The sequence below is a fragment of the Pseudophryne corroboree genome (genome assembly GCF_028390025.1).
Source record: "Pseudophryne corroboree isolate aPseCor3 chromosome 3 unlocalized genomic scaffold, aPseCor3.hap2 SUPER_3_unloc_34, whole genome shotgun sequence".
NCBI lineage: Eukaryota > Metazoa > Chordata > Amphibia > Anura > Myobatrachidae > Pseudophryne > Pseudophryne corroboree.
Genome location: NW_026967524.1, coordinates 618,968 through 643,104, shown reverse-complemented (window position 1 = coordinate 643,104; position 24,137 = coordinate 618,968). Strand labels below are relative to the sequence as shown.

Below are 24,137 nucleotides of genomic sequence, written 5' to 3'. Positions count from 1 at the left end.
CACGAGCTTTCTGGCCTCCCAGGATGTATCGGGCTTGTCCATATAATCCCGCCCACCGACTCAGTCAAATCATTTTTTTGGTGCGGCAGGAGCCGGACCATGGTCACAGGGCTGCTGTTAAGGCAGCCTTAAGCTTTATTATTTTATTTTTTATAGTCTTACTATGTTTTGAGTGATCTTAACAGCGTCTTAAACGCATACTGGAAAGAGTCGCTCCAACAACTCTCCACCGAGTCGCAACAATGCTTACCTACGGGTACAGTGCTGTCTCGGCGGGTGTCTGTGTCGGATGTTCTAGCAGGTCCAGCAGATGTTACCAGGCTGTGGTCGGATCACGGGGAGAAGGTAAGGCATCGGTTCCACTTACTAGAGGAATTCGGACACAGCTGCACTGTATTGGAGGAGACTACAAACAGTGGTTGATGCACCACCACCATGGGTGCTCCAACGCTAGGCTTTAGGGATCATAGGCGTCAGGACCAGGATGAGGCCACGATCCCTAGGATTGATGTAAGCAGGGGGGAGTCAGACGCTCTCCTGGTCGCCCCTCCCCCAGTTCATGACCAGTTTCTGGGCATCTCCCGTCCATGAACTGATGACCTCACTTCCGGCTCAGACGCTACCACGAGGAAACTCGGTCGCAGCTTAGGCCGCTGCGGTTGTGTACACTAGTGTTACTGCTGAGACCGGGTCGTAGACAGGAGCGTCTGCATACACTAGTGGTTCACTGAGCGTCTGTGTCCTTTATCAGTTACCAGAGCGGCAGTGTACACCTGTAGCGTCTGGATCCACTCAGCGTCTGTTAAGCGTATTGATCGATCCTGGAAGTGGGGTGAGTCTCCCTGTATCCCACTCTACTGAGTAAGGGTTATACAGTACTTAAATTCTATCTACTGTGTTAGTATGAATAGGTAATTTTGGTACATAGTGCATATGAAGCCTGTACAGTACTGTTGTTTTCTGCATAATATGTCTGAAAAACTTTTTGAAATAACGGTTTACAAAGAGATTACGGTAGTTGTACTCCTATATACTGGGAAAGTATTTGTGGTTGATTATATACTTATATGACAATGTCTAATATATAACATGTGACTGACTGCTAGTGTGATTGCTGACTTTTATATGTTTGTCTGTATTTTCTGAACCTCAATGCTGGTGCTTGGGTTGGGGTCAGATTGATATCACTTCTATATTTATATAAAGTGATTTCAGTCACAGAGTGTGTAGTATATTGTATAAAACAGATTATTTACCATGTCTGTGAGCGGCAAAAGTGACGAGGATACTTTATCAGGGACTCCTACACATTTAACATGTTTATCTTGTAAAGTGGTGATGTTAACCCAGTATCTAACTTATGAGAGGTTATGTGCAAACTGTTTTGCGTATCAGCAAAGTAAAAGACAGGTTCCGGTTCAGCAACCAGTAGATCCACCGTGGGGTGTGTTCGCACAAACCGTGTCTAGTGTAGCTGACAGATTAGCACCTGCAGTTCCACCCCCGGGAATAGGTTACACTATTAACCCATACATGCAGCTCCCTTCTTGTAGTTTATTTCCAGCAGCTACAACAAGTCAGAAGGCTGTTAAAACCAGGGTAGATATATCTATGTTACAGACTACACAAGATGATACAACATATGAGGATACAGTGTATTCAAATACTCCATATAATGAACAGTCGGAGGGTTTCAGCTCAGAGGATACAGCTGAGCTTATTGATGCCATGAAGGCTGTTCTGTCTCTGGAAGAATCAGCTAAGGCAATATCAAAATCTAAAGCACCTGTGTTTAAACGTCCAAAAACAGTTAAGATTGAGTTTCCAGGGTCAGAGGAAATGGCGGAAATTATGGAAGAGCCTTGGGCTACACCCAATAAGAAGTATAGAATTCTGAAAAGATGGGATTCTTACTATCCTTTTCCGACTGCGGACTGTTCAAAAAGAGAAGTTCCTCCTAAAGTAGTTACACGTCGTGCGACTTGTGCGAAAACCTATTTTACCATTGCCATCTACCTCACTAAATGATGTCACAGATAGAAGAGTGGATGGTTTCTTGAAAAACATCTTTTCTCTGTCAGGGGCTGTTGTAAGGCCAGCTATGGCTTCAACCTGGATGGCAAAAGCGATGGTAGAATATACGTAGTAACTAAAAAGTGGCTTTTCGGCACCTACTCGGGAACAGGAGTCTCATCTAGGCCATATAAAACAAGCTGCACTATATTTGGAAGAAGTAGCAATTGATATGGGTACGATTGCTTCTAAAGCATCAGCCTTAATGGAGCATGGAGCACAGCGTGACCGATGTGCTGTACCTGCCGTCTCTGAAGTTTTCTGCCATCCTGAAGTCTTCTGATCTTTCTCATACTCACCTCGACTTCTTGTCTTCTGGCTTTTGTGAGGGGAGGGTGACGGCGTGGCTCCGGGAACAAGCAGCTAGGCGCACCAACGTGATCGAACCCTCTGGAGCTAATGGTGTGCAGTAGTCGAGAAGCAGAGCCTTGAAACTCACAGAGAAGGTCCTGCTCTCTCCCTCTCACTCCCACGATGCAGGGAGCCTGTAAGCCAGCAGGTCTCCCTGAAAATAAAAACCTAACAAAAAGTATTTTCTAGAGGAACTCAGAGAGCTCCCCTAGTGATGTGACCCATCACGCACTGGGCACAAAGTCTAACTGAGGTCTGGAGGAGGAGCATAGAGGGAGGAGCCAGTGTACACCAGTAAGTCTGGGTAGCTCATTGGGCACACCAAAAGACTTAAGACTAGGTGTACACTGGCTCCTCCCTCTATGCTCCTCCTCCAGACCTCAGTTAGACTTTGTGCCCAGGCGTGATGGGTCACACACTAGGGGAGCTCTCCTGAGTTCCTCTAGAAAATACTTTTTGTTAGGTTTTTTATTTTCAGGGAGACCTGCTGGCTACAGGCTCCCTGCATCGTGGGAGTGAGGGGAGAGAAGCAGGACCTACTTCTGTGAGTTTCAAGGCTCTGCTTCTCGGCTACTGCACACCATTAGCTCCAGAGGGTTCGATCACTTGGTGCGCCTAGCTGCTTGTTCCCGGAGCCACGCCGTCACCCCCTCACAAAAGCCAGAAGAAAGAAGTCGGGTGAGTATGAGAAGATCAGAAGACTTCAGGATGGCAGAAAACTTCAGAGACGGCAGGTACAGCACATCGGTCACGCTGTGCTCCATGCTCCCACACACTTCACCAACGGTATTCACTGGGTGCAGGGCGCCGGGGGGGGGCGCCCTGGGAAGCATGTTCTGAAGTTTTTCGGGCGGCAGAATGATTGTGGGTGCCTCGGCACCGAGTACAGACACCCGCCGGCATTTTTCTTCAAGTTTGAATTTGGCGGGCCGGAGCGCGCCGGGAAGGGGGCAGAGCTCCGGTCCGCAGCTCACCGGCGCCATTTTCTCTGCTACACGCGACTGTGGAAGAGAATCACTGCGGGGACCTCCACGCTCCTACAAGTAACGGGGGGCTGATTCTGAGGGGGGCTGCAGTGTTTGGTGCTCATTAGGTTATAGGCAGCGCTGGATACATATATAATTTTTACGATATATGGGCGCTGTGGTGTGGACTGGCATACTCCCTCTGTGTCCTCAATCTGGGCTTTATTGTAGGCCTGTCACCTAGCAGGGACGTTTTGGGTGTGTGGTGTGTCAGTTCTGTGTGTCGACATGTCTGAGGCGGAAGCTTATTCACTGGAGGAGGTTATTGGGGGAGTGGATGTGGGGCTAGAATTGGGAATGTCGACGCAGTCGACACCGGATTTACTAGTATTACTTAGTACTTTGAACTTGAATGTTTCTTCCTTGTCAAAAAGGTTAGATAAGTCTGAAGCGCAGACCCAGGTGTGGAAAAAGTCCATGGAAGAGGCTTTGTCTCAGGTTCAAACCCCATCTGGGTCGCAAAAGCGGCCATTTAATCAGGTGGTAGATTCTGATACCGACACGGACTCTGATTCTGATGTCGATTTCACTGAGGTAGCGTTACATCCGCGTTTGGTTAAAAGTATTCAGTACATGATTGTGGCTATAAAAGATGTTTTACACATTTCTGATGAACCTGCGGTGCAGGAAACAAGGATTTGCTTATTCAAAGAAAAGAAACCTGAGGTGAAGTTTCCCCCCTCATGAAATGAATGCTCTTTGTGAAAAGGCTTGGGAGTCGCCGGATAAGAAATGGCAGATTCCCAAGAGGATTTACATGGCGTATCCCTTTCCCTCTGATGACAGGGAAAAATGGGAGGCATCTCCAAATGTTGACAAAGCTTTATCTCGTTTGTCTAAGAAAGTGGCGCTTCCGTCTCCTGACATGGCAGCTCTCAAGGATCTGGTCGATCGCAAGCTGGAGAAGTCTCTGAAGTCCATTTTTGCTAATTCGGGTGCATTGCTCAGATCTGCTGACGCGTCGGTATGGGTGAGTAGTGCCATTGCTAAATGGGCTGAAAATGTAGCTAATGATATGGATACTCCTGATAAAGATAATGTCCTTCTAACTCTCGGTTATATTAAGGACGCTGCAGATTACCTAAATGACGCGGCGAGGGATGTCTGTCTCTTGGGTTCAAGAACCAATGCCATGTCGATATTTGCCAGGAGGGCCCTGTGGATCCATCAATGGAACGCTGATGCCGACTCCAAGAGGGCTATGGAAGCGTTACCCTTCAAAGATACTGTCTTGTTTGGGGACGGCTTGGCAGACCTGGTCTCGACCGCGACTGCGGGTAAGTCCTCTTTTCTTCCTTATGTTCTCACACAACAGAAAAGGGCACCACATCAGCAAATGCAGTTCTTTCGTCACAATAAATACAGGCGTGGAAAAGGTTCGTCCTTCCTTGCATCAAAGGGTAGAGGAAGGGGAAGGAAACCTCCTACAGGCTCAGGCGCACAGGACCAAAAGTCCTCCCCTGCTGCTACCAATTCCACCGCATGACGCTGGGGCTTCCCTGGGGGAGTCTGGACCGGTGGGGGGCCGTCTTTGGATATTCAGTCAGGTCTGGATTCAATCAGACCTGGATCCTTGGGTGTTAGAGATCGTGTCTCAAGGATACAAACTGGAGTTTCGGAAGATGCCCCCTCACCTGTTCTTCATTTCGGCATTACCAGTAGTTCTTCTGGACAGGGAGGTGGTACTAGCAGCGATTCAAAAATTGTGTCTACAGACGGTCATTATTCCCGTTCCCTCGTTCCAGCGGGGGGAGGGGTTCTACTCAAGCCTCTTTGTGGTGCCGAAACCGGACGGTTCGGTCACACCAATTCTAAATCTAAAATCCCTCAATCCATACTTGAAAGTGTTCAAGTTCAAGATGGAATCCCTTCGAGCGGGAGTTTATGACGTCAGTCGACATAAAGGATGCCTACTTACATATGCCGATATATCCTCCTCATCAGGCTTTTCTCAGGTTTGCGATACAGGATTCTCATTACCAATTTCAGACGTTGCCGTTTGGGCTTTCCACGGCTCCGAGGATTTTCACCAAAGTCATGGCGGAAATGATGGTTCTTCTTCGCAAACAAAGGGTTTCAATTATCCCATACTTGGACGATCTCCTGATAAAGGCGAGGTCCAAGGAACGGTTGCTGAGAAGTGTAGAGTTGTCACTGTCGGTTCTGCGACAGCACGGTTGGGTGCTCAATTTGCCAAAATCCCAGTTGATTCCGACCACTCGGCTTCCTTTTCTGGGCATGATTCTGGACACGGATTTACAGAATGTATTTCTTCCAGAAGAAAAGGCTCTGGAACTGCAGACGATGGTCAGGGAACTTCTGAGGCCAACGAGTGTGTTGATCCATCATTGTACTTGGGTTCTGGGGAAGATGGTTGCGGCATACGAAGCCATACCATTTGGCAGGTTTCACGTCCGGGTGTTTCAGTGGGACTTGCTGAGCAAATGGTACCTGCACATTCACCGGAAGATAAGTTTATCTCCCAGAGCCAGAATTACACTCCTGTGGTGGCTACAAGGTCATCACCTCCTAGGGGGACGCCGATTCGGTATCCAGGATTGAGTACTTCTGACAACAGATGCAAGTCTCCGAGGCTGGGGTGCAGTCACCCAAGGAAGACACTTCCAGGGAAAATGGTCGCTCCAGGAAGCCTGTCTCCACATAAATATTCTCGAGTTAAGGGCCATTTACAACGGCCTGCTACAAGCAAGAAGCCTTCTTCAGGGTCGTCCTGTCCTGGTACAGTCAGACAACATCACAGCGGTGGCACATATAAACCGTCAAGGCGGAACAAGGAGCAGAGCGGCAATGGCGGAGGCCACAAAAATCCTTCGCTGGGCGGAACAACACGTGAGCGCACTGTCAGCGGTCTTCCTACCGTGGGTGTACAACTGGGAAGCAGATTTCCTCAGCAGACACGATCTCCATCCGGGAGAGTGGGCTCTTCACCAAGAGGTATTTGCAGAGGTGACAAAACGCTGGGGAATTCCGTTGATCGACATGATGGCGTCTCGTCTCATCAAGAAGCTCCCGAGGTATTGTTCCAGTCAAGGGACCCCCAAGCCAGTGCAGTGGACGCCCTGGTGTCTGCGTGGGTGTTCCAGTCGGTGTATGTGTTCCCTCCACTTCCTCTCATTCCAAAGGTACAAGGCTGTGCAAGGGTTCAGGCAATTCTCGTCGTCCCAGACTGGCCAAGAAGTGCCTGGTACCCGGCTCTTCAGGACTTACTGGTGGAAGATCCTTGGCCGCTTTCTCTAAGAGAGGATCTGTTGTTGCAGGGTCCATGCGTGTTTCCAGACTTGCTGCGTTTGATGGCATGGAGGTTGAGCGCCAGATCTTAGCTCGTAAGGGTATTCCCAGGGAAGTCATTCCAACTCTCATTAAGGCTAGGAAGGAGGTTACGGCAAAACATTATCACCGTATTTGGAGGAAGTATGTTTCCTGGTGTGAGTCTAAAATGGCTCCTGCGGAAGATTTTCACTTGGGTCGCTTTCTCCACTTTTTACAGGCAGGGATTTCGGCTTTGTCTATTTTCTTTCAAAAAGAGTTAGCTGCCCTCCCAGAGGTTCAGACTTTTGTGAAAGGAGTAATGCATATCAATCCTCTGTTTGTGCCTCCCATAGCTCCATGGGACCTTGATGTGGTCTTACGGTTTCTCATGTCTTCCTGGTTTGAACCTTTGCGTAAGGTTGAGTTGAAGTTTCTCACTTGGAAGGTAGTTATGCTTTTGGCGCTGGCGTCTGCCAGGCGGGTGTCAGAGGGTGTAAGAGCCCGTACTTGATTTTTCATTCTGATAGGGCGGAATTGAGGACTCGTCAACAATTTCTGCCGAAGGTGGTTTCTTGACCAACCTATTGTGGTTCCGGTGGCTACGGAAGCGGTGGCGATTCCAAAATCTCTGGATGTTGTAAGAGCGTTGAAGATCTACGTTTCTAGGACAGCTGTTGCTAGGAAGACTGAGGCGTTGTTTGTCTTGTATGCTGCCAACAAGACTGGTCATCCCGCTTCAAAACAGACTATTGCACGCTGGATTTGTAGTACGATCCAGCAGGCTCACTCTTCGGTCGGACTACTGGTGCCGAAGTCAGTAAAAGCCCATTCTACCAGGAAGGTGGGCTCATCTTGGGCGGCTGCCCGAGGCATTTCGGCGTTACAACTTTGCCGAGCGGCTACTTGGTCGGGGTCTAACACATTTGCTAAGTTCTATAAGTTTGATACCCTGGCCGATGAGGACCTGGCGTTTGCTCAGTCCGGGCTGCAGAGTCGTCCGCACTCTCCCACCTGTTCTGGAGCTTTGGTATAATCCCCATGGTCCTTTTGGAGTCCTCAGCATCCTCTAGGACGTAAGAGAAAATAGGATTTTGGTACTTACTGATAAATCCTTTTCTCCTAGTCCATAGAGAAAGCTGGGCGCCCGTCCCGGTGCGGACTATTACTTGCAGTGTTTTTTCTTGCTGGTTAAATTGGTTTATACACGGGTTGTGTATTGTTTGTTGCAGCTTGTTGCTGGTGTTTATGCATACTGTTATCTGGTTTAAAGTTACTCCGTTTGTACAGTATGTTTGTGGTGTGGGCTGGTAGTTTTGTAGCCCTTAGTTTAAGCAAAAATCTTTCCTTGAAATGTCCGTCTCTCCTGGGCACAGTTCCTATAACAGGGGTCTGGAGGAGGGGCATAGAGGGAGGAGCCAGTTCACACCCAGATTAAGTATTTTTAGTGTGCCCAAGCTCCTGCGGATCCCGTCTATAGCCCATGGTCCTTTTGGAGTCCCCAGCATCCTCTATGGACTAGGAGAAAAGGATTTATCGGTAAGTACCAAAATCCTATTTTTCCTAACTAGAATCTAATATCTACCATTGCATTCCACCCACTTGCTGTCTAGGTGAAAGGGGCAGGATCTATGGGAAATGATGGCTACACCACAGGAGATAGAGCATGCTGGGTAGTTATTGGTAAACTGAGGGGGAGAGTGCAATGGAACATGTGATTCCTGAGTGGCTACCACCGCCGCCTTCTGGTCAGTGAAATACTTTAATGCAAGGCGCCTCTTAAGGGGGGTACACACGGAGAGATCCAAGCTTAAAATCTAAGCAATCTTGCTAGATTGCTTAGATTTTAAGCACAGATCTGCCGTGTGTATGCCCCCCAGCGGCCGTGCATCGCTATCGCCGGTGCTAGATTGAGCTTCCATGCAGTCTCAATCTAGCGGGTCGCTCACTTCACTGTTGTGTGAAGTGAGTGACCCCCCGTCGGCTTTCCCCCTCGCTCAGCACATCGCGATGTGCTGAGCGGGGTGAGAGATGTGTGCTGAGCGGTCTGTGTTAAGATCGCTCAGCACACATCTCTCCCGTGAGTACCCCCCTTAACGGGGAGAATTGAGACCTTTTACATTAAGACTTAAATACTTCACCGTGATACAGAGAGATCAGATCATGGTATGAAACATCTAAGATCATCTGTGTAAAGTCCAATAGAGCCTGTAGGGCGTGTGCATACTTCAAACTATCAAATAACAGAAAAAATAAAATAGGGAGCAAAAATGGGAGACAAACAGAAATAGTGTCCATAAAGGAGCTAGAGATTCCGTCACTAGGGAACCGTGACAGAAAGGTAGAAAAAGGTGGCGGTCGGGCCTAAAAGGGAAACCCACCGACTACCCCAAGTAGCCATACAAGAGGGCAAAATCTGGTCATCATAGTAACAATTGTACAAAGAAATATCAAATCTCAATGTAACCAATATATCCAAAGGAGGTAAAGGCCAAGAACATGGCCTGATATCCAATGTAGGTTCTACCAACACCGTTATAAGGGCAACAGGGTGTTACATGAATCAGTAATGCTTTACCTGAACACCCAAACATTCTAGAAAGGTATTATGGAATGTAACCGTGGAAACAATGTCAGACCATATACCATATAGCAATTATATAGCACAGGAAATAAAGGTAAAAATATACGTTTTATATCCATAACAAGAGCAAATAAATTTGGCCTAAAAATAGATCCATGCCCAGTAACTTAGTCCCAGTTGGCACATGTTACAGTAGGAAACAAACTCTGAGTGTCTCTACCAGTCTTACTCCTTTATCATATTACTTCAAGACGGAAGACAACTCTTCGGGGATTGGTTTAAGTAAAGTGTCATGAAGGGCTGGCAACAGCAATGTCCCAGTTTTTCAGAATAGCAGGGCCATCCTCAGGGTGAAGGTATCACTGTGAAGGCGCCGTTTCGCATCACAATAATCTTAGTAGGAAAGCCCCATTTGTATTGCACATTTCCTTGGGTGGAATAGACGCCTTTTGGCCAGCGTGACTGGAGACATATCTGGAAATATCTGCAGATTATCCAGGCACTCAGCTGTGGATGAGGAAGACGAAACAGCCTGTAGAATGCGTTCTTTAATATGGGAAAACGTGGACCCTGAGCAGAGTGTCCCTCAGTGGTCGGATAGGGGCCTGTTTGGACTTTGGGAGTCTATGGCTCCTATCAATAAGAAGGTCCGCGGCAGAAGCCTTCAGTGAAAGTTTCTGAAAAGAGGACCGTGGCATAATCATAAAGCTCAGCATATGTAGCAGAATCCGGAACGCCCATTTTTCTGTTATTTTTTCTCCGAGACCTGTCTTCTAAATCAATGACTTTATCACAAATAGACCATGTCTTCCTGAAGGGTGTCATGTGCTGAAATCAGATCTTTGTTAGATACAACAATCTCTTTCATCTTAGTCTGTACGAGTGCCAATCTCACTGATATCGGACCTCAAAGCTTGAATATTAGAGTTAGGTTCTGAGGTTAGTTCAGTCCTTAAATGCAGATAACGTAGAATGTATAGAGCGTAGAGTAGCAGGACCATCTAGAGTGTCTTAAGACGTCTTCAGCCATTACAGCTGTGCTGTACATCTGACAAGAAGAAGCAGATGATGTTGTAGCGGTCTCAGAAGGACCACCTGAATTCGAGGTACCAAAGAGATGAACAAGTGGGGATGATTTGGTACCTTTAAACCTTTTTTGGAGGCATGGTAAGCCAGCTACAAAGAGACTGACCTCTCAGAGATAGGAAAATACAAACAATCTATAAATAAAAGGAGCAGTAGTACGCTGTCAGGAGGTTACATCAAGATGACTCCGTTCAAAATGACATTCTTAGTCGGGGTGACGGGGGAATCCGAGCCAAAATTTCAAGTAAACATGATGTAATGCAACTCAAATAACACAGTAATGACCAAGAAATTCCACTAGAGGTCAGTGTGATCACAGATGTAAAGTACTCAGTACAGAGAGACACAAATGGCAAAATATATTCAGTGAATAAATCCACAAAATAATATACTGTGAGGTTGTAATCAGAGTGTAATGAGCTGTACTCAGACGATACTTGATACTGGGCTCTGCATGTAGACTGAGAGGAAGTAGATTATAGTGGTACCATATAAATAGAAGGTAGTGTCACCTCCAGGCAAATGCTTCAATTTAGTGTAGTGACCCCGGTCCAGCCTTCAGGACACTTATTTAGCAGCTTATATCAATTTTACTCCTTATTGAAGGCAGAAGGCAAAGCATGTGATGGCCGGGAACCAGGATCCAAAATGGCACCTAACTCACTTTCCAATATCAACCCCGGGCTCCGGGGACTGTGGGCAGCCCGTTCTGTCCCCAGCAGTAGCGGGAGTTGCGCACCTGTGTGAGCGAGAGAGTAAGTGCCTCCTGCCTGACCAAAAGGGCTTTCAAGTCAGGTGGCTGGAGCGTGCAGGAAAGACTGGGAGCACTTTGCCCCAGAATACAGCCTGTGGCTTCAGCTGCGTCACTGGGCTGTGGCAGTGAACAGTGCCTGGAGTGAGCAGAGCAAGCAACTTTAGGGCAGGAGGAGTGGAGGATTTATTAGATTGGGTCTTGGTCCCAGCGGCAGTTGAGAGCTATCAGATAGGGTAGATAAGAAGCCACTTAGTGAGGAAAGCTCCAGAAAGCACATCTGGATGGACCTCTCCCCTCTTATTTATTATTTTATATACTAACAGAGGTGATGGGTGTGGTACATCCCTGCAAAGTCAGATCCAATCTCTTTCTCATCAGACTCTGCTGTCTTCCCTGCACTCTCACTCAGATGTTCACTGCTGCCAGTAGCACATGTATGAGAAGCAGAAGTATGGCGGCAGCTGTATAGATTCTGATATGTAACTCTCTGTATCATACTTACCGTACACACGTCATCCTTATTACTATTGAGAGTATAGAGGTAAGACACTGATGATGGAGGTGTAAAAGTGGATTATAACCTATCAGATGATGATGATTGCAGTGTATTATATGGTGTATTGCATGTAAAATACCTTGTTCCGCACCTACTCTGCTGTAGCAATATACCTTATATAAGGGTGAGTAACACTTGTACAAGCTTACCAGCGTATGAACACACACATAAAGGAATGCTACCTTACTAATGCTTCCAGGAGTAACGTTAGGAGACATTTCTCTGATCCATCAGCTCATATGACTGATGTTATTGTTCATTTAGAATCTCCAATTCATACGATATGTTCCCCATCCATTGTTTTACATTGGTGCTGACATAGGACTTGGCGAGTAACTACATCTCCATTTATACTTCATGGTTAGTTACCAGTACAAGAGAGAGATATATCTAAGTCTTATTATAATATTACATTTGTTATTGTGAGTGTTCTCCGGAGGGTAGACACAATGATAGTCTGAGACACAATATTATAAAGCCTTCATTAAAAGTTATGTTTTAATATACACACAAATTTATAATTGTGTCCCAGAGTCGTCTTCTCCTATTGTTTACAAGATTAATATTGTTACAGAAAATGTCACATTTCCATAATGTATTTTATTTCCATCAGATGGACACACAAGCATGAATATCTCAGAAGGACATCTAATGTTATCCCCGGATTGTGGCATAAAAGATAATGACAGTAGACAGGATTCTCCAGGAGCAAACCCCATTACCCCAATTATACATCCAGCTCTATCAGCTGGTCCCTCTGATCCTGGGAAATGTTCTCCTGATCACTCTGATATTGGTGCATCTGTTACAGCTCTGACAGTAGATACAGTGTTTCCCTGTTCTATAGATGGCAAATGTTTTACACAGAACACAAAGTCTATTAACCCACACACAGGTAAGGCAGGTGAGAGGCCATTTCCATGTTCTGAGTGTGGGAAATGTTTTTCGCACAAATCACATCTTGTTATACATCAGAGAAGTCACACAGGTGAGAAACCATTTTCTTGCTCTGAGTGTGGGAAATGTTTTGCACGGAAATCAGATCTTGTTACACATCAGAGAAGTCACACAGGTGAGAAGCCATTTTCTTGCTCTGAGTGTGGGAAATGTTTTGCGTGGAAATCAAATCTTGTTACACATCAGAGAAGTCACACAGGTGAGAAGCCATTTCCATGTTCTGAGTGTGGGAAATGTTTTGCACACAAATCAGCTCTTCTTATACATCAGAGAAATCACACAGGTGTGAATCCATTTCCATGTTCTAAGTGTGGGAAATGTTTTGCACGACAATCACTTCTTGTTATACATCACAGAAGTCACACAGGTAAGAAGCCATTTTCTTGCTCTGAGTGTGGGAAATGTTTTACCCGGAAATCCCAACTTGTTACACATCAGCGAAGTCACACAGGTGAGAAGACATTTCCATGTTCTGAGTGTGGGAAATGTTTTGCACAGAAATCAGATCTTCTTAGACATCAGAGAAGTCACACAGGTGAGAAGCCATTTCCATGTTCTAAGTGTGGGAAATGTTTTGCACGGCAATCAATTCTTGTTATACATCACAGAAGTCACACAGGTGAGAGGCCATTTTCTTGCTCTGAGTGTGGGAAATGTTTTGCACACAAATCGTATCTTGTTATACATCAGAGAAGTCATACAGGTGAGAAACCATATCCATGTTCTGAGTGTGGGAAATGTTTTACCCGGAAATCACAACTTGTTACACATTAGCGAAGTCACACAGGTGAGAAGACATTTTCTTGCTCTGAGTGGGAAATGTTCTACGCACAAATCACATCTTGTTAGCAGTAGTGGGGGAGACAGAACAATGGCAGTAATTGGGGGGAGGCAGGGCGAATGGCAGTGGGGGAGAGGGCGGTGGTAGTAGTGTAAGGGGAGATGTGGTGGCAGTAGTGGGGGTGACAGGGTGGGTAGCAGTAATGGGGGGACAGGGTGGGTAGTAGTAGTTGGGGAGACAAGGGGGGAAGCAGTAGTGGGGGAGACAGGGCAGTGGCAGTAGTGGGGGGGAGACAAGGTGGGTAGTAGTAGTGGGGGAGATAGGGCGGTGGCAGTAGTGGAGGGAGACAGAGTGAGTAGAAGTAGTGGGGGGAAACAGGGTGGTGGCAGTAGTGGGGGAGGCAGGGTGAGTGGCAGTAGTGGGGGGAGACAGGGCAGTGGCAGTAGTGGGTGTAGACAGGGCAGTGGCAGTAGTGTGGGGGGAGACATGGTAGTGGCAGTAGTGGGGGGGAGACAGGGTGGGTGGCAATAGTGGGGGGGAGACATGGCGGTGACAGTTAAGGGGGTTGACAGGGTGGTGGGTGTAGACAGAGCGGTGGCAGTAGTGGGGGGGAGACGGTGGGTTGCAATAGTGTGGGGAGACAGGGCGGTGGCAGTAGTGGGGGGAGACAGGGTGGATGGTCACAGTACAGTACCAGGGGCTGCTGGAGGCAGTAAAGAGGTGTATGGATCCTGCACAGAACCAGTTGATAATTAGACTTAATGATGATTCTGCTTCCTTATTTCTAATTAATCCCTTGTATGTGTTACTGTTATTTGCTGTGTCAGCCTTTATGTGTGTTCTGTGTAATAATCCTGAAAGTAGTGCTGCTACCGATCTCATATCATTTGTAGTAGCTTGGAAAAGATGAGATATGAGGTGCACTCTGGAAGATTATAGGGGGTTAATCAGAGATGAACGCAGATGTGACATCACGCAGTCCCCGGAAAATGGTCCCGGCCCGCCCACGTTCGCCCCTCATGGATGCGACTGCAATGCAATAGTGGTCAACCTAATGACTGTCGACCTAAGTCTTGTTGACCTAATGACCCATCCCCCATCAAATGAATTCACAAATATTATAATTCAGTAGTATGTACTTTCAGTCATTGTTACTGATTATACTTTTCCATCTGATGACCTGATTAAGAGACGGCTGCTAATGTCACAGCTACAGGGCCGTATCTAGTAACAGTGCAGTTCATCGGGGGTGGCACCAGCCGGCGCTACAGTGATCTGCAATTGCTCTGCACTCGAGCTCCAGGCACATTGTTGGCACACTAGCATGGAAGGCGAGCCGCTGCGGTGTGTGCTGCTAGGTAGAAGTGGCAGTGGCCGCAGGAGAGGCGCCTGTGTGTGTGCTGCTAGGTAGGAGAAGTGGCAGTGGCCGCAGGAGAGGCGCCTGTGTGTGTGCTGCTAGGTAGAAGTGGCAGTGCCCGGAGAAGAGGCGCCTGTGTGTGTGCTGCTACGTAGGAGAAGTGGCAGTGGCTGGAGGAAAGGGCACCTGTGTGTGTGCTGCTACGTAGGAGAGGTGGCAGTGGCTGGAGGAGAGGCACCTGTGTGTGTGCTGCTAGGTAGAAGTGGCAGTGGCCGCAGGAGAGGCGCCTGTGTGTGTGTTGCTAGGTAGGAGAGGTGGCAGTGGCTGGAGTAGAGGCGCCTGTGTGTGAGCTGCTAGGTAGAAGTGGCAGTGGCCGCAGGAGAGGCGCCTGTGTGCTGCTAGGTAGAAGTGGCAGTGCCCGGAGAAGAGGCGCCTGTGTGTGTGCTGCTACGTAGAAGTGGCAGTGGCTGGAGGAGAGGGCACCTGTGTGTGTGCTGCTACGTAGGAGAAGTGGCAGTGGCTGGAGGAGAGGCACCTGTGTGTGTGCTGCTAGGTAGAAGTGGCAGTGGCCGCAGGAGAGGCGCCTGTGTGTGTGTTGCTAGGTAGGAGAGGTGGCAGTGGCTGGAGTAGAGGCGCCTGTGTGTGAGCTGCTAGGTAGAAGTGGCAGTGGCCGCAGGAGAGGCGCCTGTGTGTGTGCTGCTAGGTAGAAGTGGCAGTGCCCGGAGAAGAGGCGCCTGTGTGTGTGCTGCTACGTAGAAGTGGCAGTGGCTGGAGGAGAGGGCACCTGTGTGTGTGCTGCTACGTAGGAGAAGTGGCAGTGGCTGGAGGAGAGGCACCTGTGTGTGTGCTGATAGGTAGAAGTGGCAGTGGCCGCAGGAGAGGCGCCTGTGTGTTAGCTGCTAGGTAGGAGAAGTGGCAGTGTCCGGAGGAGAGTCACCTGTGTGTGTGCTGCTAGGTAGAAGTGGCAGTGGCCTGAGTAGAGGCACCTGTGTGTGTGCTGCTAGGTAGAAGTGGCAGTGGCCAGAGTAGAAGCGCCTGTGTGTGTGCTGCTAGGTAGAAGTGTCAGTGGCCTGAGTAGAGGCACCTGTGTGTGTGCTGCTAGGTAGAAGTAGCAGTTGCTGGAGTAGAGGCGCCTGTGTGTGTGCTGCTAGATAGAAGTGGCAGTGGCCAGAGTAGAAGCGCCTGTGTGTGTGCTGCTAGGTAGAAGTGTCAGTGGCCTGAGTAGAGGCACCTGTGTGTGTGCTGCTAAGTAGAAGTGGCAGTGGCCGCAGGAGAGGCGCCTGTGTGTTAGCTGCTAGGTAGGAGAAGTGGCAGTGGCCGCAGGAGAGGCGCCTGTGTGTGTGCTGCTAGGTAGAAGTGTCAGTGGCCTGAGTAGAGGCACCTGTGTGTGTGCTGCTAGGTAGAAGTGGCAGTGGTCGCAGGAGAGGCGCCTGTGTGTTAGCTGCTAGGTAGGAGAAGTGGCAGTGTCCGGAGGAGAGGCGCCTGTGTGTGTGCTGCTAGGTAGAAGTAGCAGTTGCCGGAGTAGAGGCGCCTGTGTGTGTGCTGCTAGATAGAAGTGGCAGTGGCCTGAGTAGAGGCACCTGTGTGTGTGCTGCTAGGTAGAAGTGGCAGTGGCCGCAGGAGAGGCGCCTGTGTGTTAGCTGCTAGGTAGGAGAAGTGGTAGTGCCCGGAGGAGAGGCGCCTGTGTGTGTGCTGCTAGGTAGAAGTAGCAGTTGCCGGAGTAGAGGCGCCTGTGTGTGTGCTGCTAGATAGAAGTGGCAGTGGCCAGAGTAGAAGCGCCTGTGTGTGTGCTGCTACGTAGAAGTGGCAGTGGCCGCAGGAGAGGCGCCTGTGTGTTAGCTGCTAGGTAGGAGAAGTGGCAGTGTCCGGAGGAGAGGCGCCTGTGTGTGTGCTGCTAGGTAGAAGTAGCAGTTGCCGGAGTAGAGGCGCCTGTGTGTGTGCTGCTAGATAGAAGTGGCAGTGGCCGCAGGAGAGGCGCCTGTGTGTGTGCTGCTAGGTAGAAGTGGCAGTGGCCTGAGTAGAGGCACCTGTGTGTGTGCTGCTAGGTAGAAGTGGCAGTGGCCGCAGGAGAGGTGCCTGTGTGTTAGCTGCTAGGTAGGAGAAGTGGCAGTGTCCGGAGGAGAGGCGCCTGTGTGTGCTGCTAGGTAGAAGTAGCAGTTGCCGGAGTAGAGGCGCCTGTGTGTGTGCTGCTAGATAGAAGTGGCAGTGGCCGCAGGAGAGGCGCCTGTGTGTGTGCTGCTAGGTAGAAGTGGCAGTGGCCTGAGTAGAGGCACCTGTGTGTGTGCTGCTAAGTAGAAGTGGCAGTGGCCGCAGGAGAGGCGCCTGTGTGTTAGCTGCTAGGTAGGTGAAGTGGCAGTGGCCGCAGGAGAGGCGCCTGTGTGTGTGCTGCTAGGTAGAAGTGGCAGTGGCCTGAGTAGAGGCACCTGTGTGTGTGCTGCTAGGTAGAAGTGGCAGTGGTCGCAGGAGAGGCGCCTGTGTGTTAGCTGCTAGGTAGGAGAAGTGGCAGTGTCCGGAGGAGAGGCGCCTGTGTGTGTGCTGCTAGGTAGAAGTAGCAGTTGCCGGAGTAGAGGCGCCTGTGTGTGTGCTGCTAGATAGAAGTGGCAGTGGCCTGAGTAGAGGCACCTGTGTGTGTGCTGCTAGGTAGAAGTGGCAGTGGCCGCAGGAGAGGCGCCTGTGTGTTAGCTGCTAGGTAGGAGAAGTGGCAGTGCCCGGAGGAGAGGCGCCTGTGTGTGTGCTGCTAGGTAGAAGTAGCAGTTGCCGGAGTAGAGGCGCCTGTGTGTGTGCTGCTAGATAGAAGTGGCAGTGGCCAGAGTAGAAGCGCCTGTGTGTGTGCTGCTAGGTAGAAGTGGCAGTGGCCGCAGGAGAGGCGCCTGTGTGTGTGCTGCTAGGTAGGAGAAGTGGCAGTGGCCGCAGGAGAGGCGCCTGTGTGTGTGCTGCTAGGTAGAAGTGGCAGTGCCCGGAGAAGAGGCGCCTGTGTGTGTGCTGCTACGTAGGAGAAGTGGCAGTGGCTGGAGGAAAGGGCACCTGTGTGTGTGCTGCTACGTAGGAGAGGTGGCAGTGGCTGGAGGAGAGGCACCTGTGTGTGTGCTGCTAGGTAGAAGTGGCAGTGGCCGCAGGAGAGGCGCCTGTGTGTGTGTTGCTAGGTAGGAGAGGTGGCAGTGGCTGGAGTAGAGGCGCCTGTGTGTGAGCTGCTAGGTAGAAGTGGCAGTGGCCGCAGGAGAGGTGCCTGTGTGTGTGCTGCTAGGTAGAAGTGGCAGTGCCCGGAGAAGAGGCGCCTGTGTGTGTGCTGCTACGTAGAAGTGGCAGTGGCTGGAGGAGAGGGCACCTGTGTGTGTGCTGCTACGTAGGAGAAGTGGCAGTGGCTGGAGGAGAGGCACCTGTGTGTGTGCTGCTAGGTAGAAGTGGCAGTGGCCGCAGGAGAGGCGCCTGTGTGTGTGTTGCTAGGTAGGAGAGGTGGCAGTGGCTGGAGTAGAGGCGCCTGTGTGTGAGCTGCTAGGTAGAAGTGGCAGTGGCCGCAGGAGAGGCGCCTGTGTGTGTGCTGATAGGTAGAAGTGGCAGTGCCCGGAGAAGAGGCGCCTGTGTGTGTGCTGCTACGTAGAAGTGGCAGTGGCTGGAGGAGAGGGCACCTGTGTGTGTGCTGCTACGTAGGAGAAGTGGCAGTGGCTGGAGGAGAGGCACCTGTGTGTGTGCTGATAGGTAGAAGTGGCAGTGGCCGCAGGAGAGGCGCCTGTGTGTTAGCTGCTAGGTAGGAGAAGTGGCAGTGTCCGGAGGAGAGTCACCTGTGTGTGTGCTGCTAGGTAGAAGTGGCAGTGGCCTGAGTAGAGGCACCTGTGTGTGTGCTGCTAGGTAGAAGTGGCAGTGGCCAGAGTAGAAGCGCCTGTGTGTGTGCTGCTAGGTAGAAGTGTCAGTGGCCTGAGTAGAGGCACCTGTGTGTGTGCTGCTAGGTAGAAGTAGCAGTTGCCGGAGTAGAGGCGCCTGTGTGTGTGCTGCTAGATAGAAGTGGCAGTGGCCAGAGTAGAAGCGCCTGTGTGTGTGCTGCTAGGTAGAAGTGTCAGTGGCCTGAGTAGAGGCACCTGTGTGTGTGCTGCTAAGTAGAAGTGGCAGTGGCCGCAGGAGAGGCGCCTGTGTGTTAGCTGCTAGGTAGGAGAAGTGGCAGTGGCCGCAGGAGAGGCGCCTGTGTGTGTGCTGCTAGGTAGAAGTGTCAGTGGCCTGAGTAGAGGCACCTGTGTGTGTGCTGCTAGGTAGAAGTGGCAGTGGTCGCAGGAGAGGCGCCTGTGTGTTAGCTGCTAGGTAGGAGAAGTGGCAGTGTCCGGAGGAGAGGCGCCTGTGTGTGTGCTGCTAGGTAGAAGTAGCAGTTGCCGGAGTAGAGGCGCCTGTGTGTGTGCTGCTAGATAGAAGTGGCAGTGGCCTGAGTAGAGGCACCTGTGTGTGTGCTGCTAGGTAGAAGTGGCAGTGGCCGCAGGAGAGGCGCCTGTGTGTTAGCTGCTAGGTAGGAGAAGTGGCAGTGCCCGGAGGAGAGGCGCCTGTGTGTGTGCTGCTAGGTAGAAGTAGCAGTTGCCGGAGTAGAGGCGCCTGTGTGTGTGCTGCTAGATAGAAGTGGCAGTGGCCAGAGTAGAAGCGCCTGTGTGTGTGCTGCTACGTAGAAGTGGCAGTGGCCGCAGGAGAGGCGCCTGTGTGTTAGCTGCTAGGTAGGAGAAGTGGCAGTGTCCGGAGGAGAGGCGCCTGTGTGTGTGCTGCTAGGTAGAAGTAGCAGTTGCCGGAGTAGAGGCGCCTGTGTGTGTGCTGCTAGATAGAAGTGGCAGTGGCCGCAGGAGAGGCGCCTGTGTGTGTGTTGCTAGGTAGGAGAGGTGGCAGTGGCTGGAGTAGAGGCGCCTGTGTGTGAGCTGCTAGGTAGAAGTGGCAGTGGCCGCAGGAGAGGCGCCTGTGTGCTGCTAGGTAGAAGTGGCAGTGCCCGGAGAAGAGGCGCCTGTGTGTGTGCTGCTACGTAGAAGTGGCAGTGGCTGGAGGAGAGGGCACCTGTGTGTGTGCTGCTACGTAGGAGAAGTGGCAGTGGCTGGAGGAGAGGCACCTGTGTGTGTGCTGCTAGGTAGAAGTGGCAGTGGCCGCAGGAGAGGCGCCTGTGTGTGTGTTGCTAGGTAGGAGAGGTGGCAGTGGCTGGAGTAGAGGCGCCTGTGTGTGAGCTGCTAGGTAGAAGTGGCAGTGGCCGCAGGAGAGGCGCCTGTGTGTGTGCTGCTAGGTAGAAGTGGCAGTGCCCGGAGAAGAGGCGCCTGTGTGTGTGCTGCTACGTAGAAGTGGCAGTGGCTGGAGGAGAGGGCACCTGTGTGTGTGCTGCTACGTAGGAGAAGTGGCAGTGGCTGGAGGAGAGGCACCTGTGTGTGTGCTGATAGGTAGAAGTGGCAGTGGCCGCAGGAGAGGCGCCTGTGTGTTAGCTGCTAGGTAGGAGAAGTGGCAGTGTCCGGAGGAGAGTCACCTGTGTGTGTGCTGCTAGGTAGAAGTGGCAGTGGCCTGAGTAGAGGCACCTGTGTGTGTGCTGCTAGGTAGAAGTGGCAGTGGCCAGAGTAGAAGCGCCTGTGTGTGTGCTGCTAGGTAGAAGTGTCAGTGGCCTGAGTAGAGGCACCTGTGTGTGTGCTGCTAGGTAGAAGTAGCAGTTGCCGGAGTAGAGGCGCCTGTGTGTGTGCTGCTAGATAGAAGTGGCAGTGGCCAGAGTAGAAGCGCCTGTGTGTGTGCTGCTAGGTAGAAGTGTCAGTGGCCTGAGTAGAGGCACCTGTGTGTGTGCTGCTAAGTAGAAGTGGCAGTGGCCGCAGGAGAGGCGCCTGTGTGTTAGCTGCTAGGTAGGAGAAGTGGCAGTGGCCGCAGGAGAGGCGCCTGTGTGTGTGCTGCTAGGTAGAAGTGTCAGTGGCCTGAGTAGAGGCACCTGTGTGTGTGCTGCTAGGTAGAAGTGGCAGTGGTCGCAGGAGAGGCGCCTGTGTGTTAGCTGCTAGGTAGGAGAAGTGGCAGTGTCCGGAGGAGAGGCGCCTGTGTGTGTGCTGCTAGGTAGAAGTAGCAGTTGCCGGAGTAGAGGCGCCTGTGTGTGTGCTGCTAGATAGAAGTGGCAGTGGCCTGAGTAGAGGCACCTGTGTGTGTGCTGCTAGGTAGAAGTGGCAGTGGCCGCAGGAGAGGCGCCTGTGTGTTAGCTGCTAGGTAGGAGAAGTGGTAGTGCCCGGAGGAGAGGCGCCTGTGTGTGTGCTGCTAGGTAGAAGTAGCAGTTGCCGGAGTAGAGGCGCCTGTGTGTGTGCTGCTAGATAGAAGTGGCAGTGGCCAGAGTAGAAGCGCCTGTGTGTGTGCTGCTACGTAGAAGTGGCAGTGGCCGCAGGAGAGGCGCCTGTGTGTTAGCTGCTAGGTAGGAGAAGTGGCAGTGTCCGGAGGAGAGGCGCCTGTGTGTGTGCTGCTAGGTAGAAGTAGCAGTTGCCGGAGTAGAGGCGCCTGTGTGTGTGCTGCTAGATAGAAGTGGCAGTGGCCGCAGGAGAGGCGCCTGTGTGTGTGCTGCTAGGTAGAAGTGGCAGTGGCCTGAGTAGAGGCACCTGTGTGTGTGCTGCTAGGTAGAAGTGGCAGTGGCCGCAGGAGAGGTGCCTGTGTGTTAGCTGCTAGGTAGGAGAAGTGGCAGTGTCCGGAGGAGAGGCGCCTGTGTGTGCTGCTAGGTAGAAGTAGCAGTTGCCGGAGTAGAGGCGCCTGTGTGTGTGCTGCTAGATAGAAGTGGCAGTGGCCGCAGGAGAGGCGCCTGTGTGTGTGCTGCTAGGTAGAAGTGGCAGTGGCCTGAGTAGAGGCACCTGTGTGTGTGCTGCTAAGTAGAAGTGGCAGTGGCCGCAGGAGAGGCGCCTGTGTGTTAGCTGCTAGGTAGGTGAAGTGGCAGTGGCCGCAGGAGAGGCGCCTGTGTGTGTGCTGCTAGGTAGAAGTGGCAGTGGCCTGAGTAGAGGCACCTGTGTGTGTGCTGCTAGGTAGAAGTGGCAGTGGTCGCAGGAGAGGCGCCTGTGTGTTAGCTGCTAGGTAGGAGAAGTGGCAGTGTCCGGAGGAGAGGCGCCTGTGTGTGTGCTGCTAGGTAGAAGTAGCAGTTGCCGGAGTAGAGGCGCCTGTGTGTGTGCTGCTAGATAGAAGTGGCAGTGGCCTGAGTAGAGGCACCTGTGTGTGTGCTGCTAGGTAGAAGTGGCAGTGGCCGCAGGAGAGGCGCCTGTGTGTTAGCTGCTAGGTAGGAGAAGTGGCAGTGCCCGGAGGAGAGGCGCCTGTGTGTGTGCTGCTAGGTAGAAGTAGCAGTTGCCGGAGTAGAGGCGCCTGTGTGTGTGCTGCTAGATAGAAGTGGCAGTGGCCAGAGTAGAAGCGCCTGTGTGTGTGCTGCTAGGTAGAAGTGGCAGTGGCCGCAGGAGAGGCGCCTGTGTGTGTGCTGCTAGGTAGGAGAAGTGGCAGTGGCCGCAGGAGAGGCGCCTGTGTGTGTGCTGCTAGGTAGAAGTGGCAGTGCCCGGAGAAGAGGCGCCTGTGTGTGTGCTGCTACGTAGGAGAAGTGGCAGTGGCTGGAGGAAAGGGCACCTGTGTGTGTGCTGCTACGTAGGAGAGGTGGCAGTGGCTGGAGGAGAGGCACCTGTGTGTGTGCTGCTAGGTAGAAGTGGCAGTGGCCGCAGGAGAGGCGCCTGTGTGTGTGTTGCTAGGTAGGAGAGGTGGCAGTGGCTGGAGTAGAGGCGCCTGTGTGTGAGCTGCTAGGTAGAAGTGGCAGTGGCCGCAGGAGAGGTGCCTGTGTGTGTGCTGCTAGGTAGAAGTGGCAGTGCCCGGAGAAGAGGCGCCTGTGTGTGTGCTGCTACGTAGAAGTGGCAGTGGCTGGAGGAGAGGGCACCTGTGTGTGTGCTGCTACGTAGGAGAAGTGGCAGTGGCTGGAGGAGAGGCACCTGTGTGTGTGCTGCTAGGTAGAAGTGGCAGTGGCCGCAGGAGAGGCGCCTGTGTGTGTGTTGCTAGGTAGGAGAGGTGGCAGTGGCTGGAGTAGAGGCGCCTGTGTGTGAGCTGCTAGGTAGAAGTGGCAGTGGCCGCAGGAGAGGCGCCTGTGTGTGTGCTGATAGGTAGAAGTGGCAGTGCCCGGAGAAGAGGCGCCTGTGTGTGTGCTGCTACGTAGAAGTGGCAGTGGCTGGAGGAGAGGGCACCTGTGTGTGTGCTGCTACGTAGGAGAAGTGGCAGTGGCTGGAGGAGAGGCACCTGTGTGTGTGCTGATAGGTAGAAGTGGCAGTGGCCGCAGGAGAGGCGCCTGTGTGTTAGCTGCTAGGTAGGAGAAGTGGCAGTGTCCGGAGGAGAGTCACCTGTGTGTGTGCTGCTAGGTAGAAGTGGCAGTGGCCTGAGTAGAGGCACCTGTGTGTGTGCTGCTAGGTAGAAGTGGCAGTGGCCAGAGTAGAAGCGCCTGTGTGTGTGCTGCTAGGTAGAAGTGTCAGTGGCCTGAGTAGAGGCACCTGTGTGTGTGCTGCTAGGTAGAAGTAGCAGTTGCCGGAGTAGAGGCGCCTGTGTGTGTGCTGCTAGATAGAAGTGGCAGTGGCCAGAGTAGAAGCGCCTGTGTGTGTGCTGCTAGGTAGAAGTGTCAGTGGCCTGAGTAGAGGCACCTGTGTGTGTGCTGCTAAGTAGAAGTGGCAGTGGCCGCAGGAGAGGCGCCTGTGTGTTAGCTGCTAGGTAGGAGAAGTGGCAGTGGCCGCAGGAGAGGCGCCTGTGTGTGTGCTGCTAGGTAGAAGTGTCAGTGGCCTGAGTAGAGGCACCTGTGTGTGTGCTGCTAGGTAGAAGTGGCAGTGGTCGCAGGAGAGGCGCCTGTGTGTTAGCTGCTAGGTAGGAGAAGTGGCAGTGTCCGGAGGAGAGGCGCCTGTGTGTGTGCTGCTAGGTAGAAGTAGCAGTTGCCGGAGTAGAGGCGCCTGTGTGTGTGCTGCTAGATAGAAGTGGCAGTGGCCTGAGTAGAGGCACCTGTGTGTGTGCTGCTAGGTAGAAGTGGCAGTGGCCGCAGGAGAGGCGCCTGTGTGTTAGCTGCTAGGTAGGAGAAGTGGCAGTGCCCGGAGGAGAGGCGCCTGTGTGTGTGCTGCTAGGTAGAAGTAGCAGTTGCCGGAGTAGAGGCGCCTGTGTGTGTGCTGCTAGATAGAAGTGGCAGTGGCCAGAGTAGAAGCGCCTGTGTGTGTGCTGCTACGTAGAAGTGGCAGTGGCCGCAGGAGAGGCGCCTGTGTGTTAGCTGCTAGGTAGGAGAAGTGGCAGTGTCCGGAGGAGAGGCGCCTGTGTGTGTGCTGCTAGGTAGAAGTAGCAGTTGCCGGAGTAGAGGCGCCTGTGTGTGTGCTGCTAGATAGAAGTGGCAGTGGCCGCAGGA

At 51.8% G+C, this 24,137-nt stretch overlaps 1 pseudogene; it reads left to right on the top strand.

Moving 5' to 3' along the window:
• The first annotated feature begins 1,257 nt into the window (after positions 1 to 1,257).
• Positions 1,258 to 24,137, top strand: part of LOC134984077 (zinc finger protein 665-like) — a 145,905-nt pseudogene continuing 123,025 nt past the window's right edge.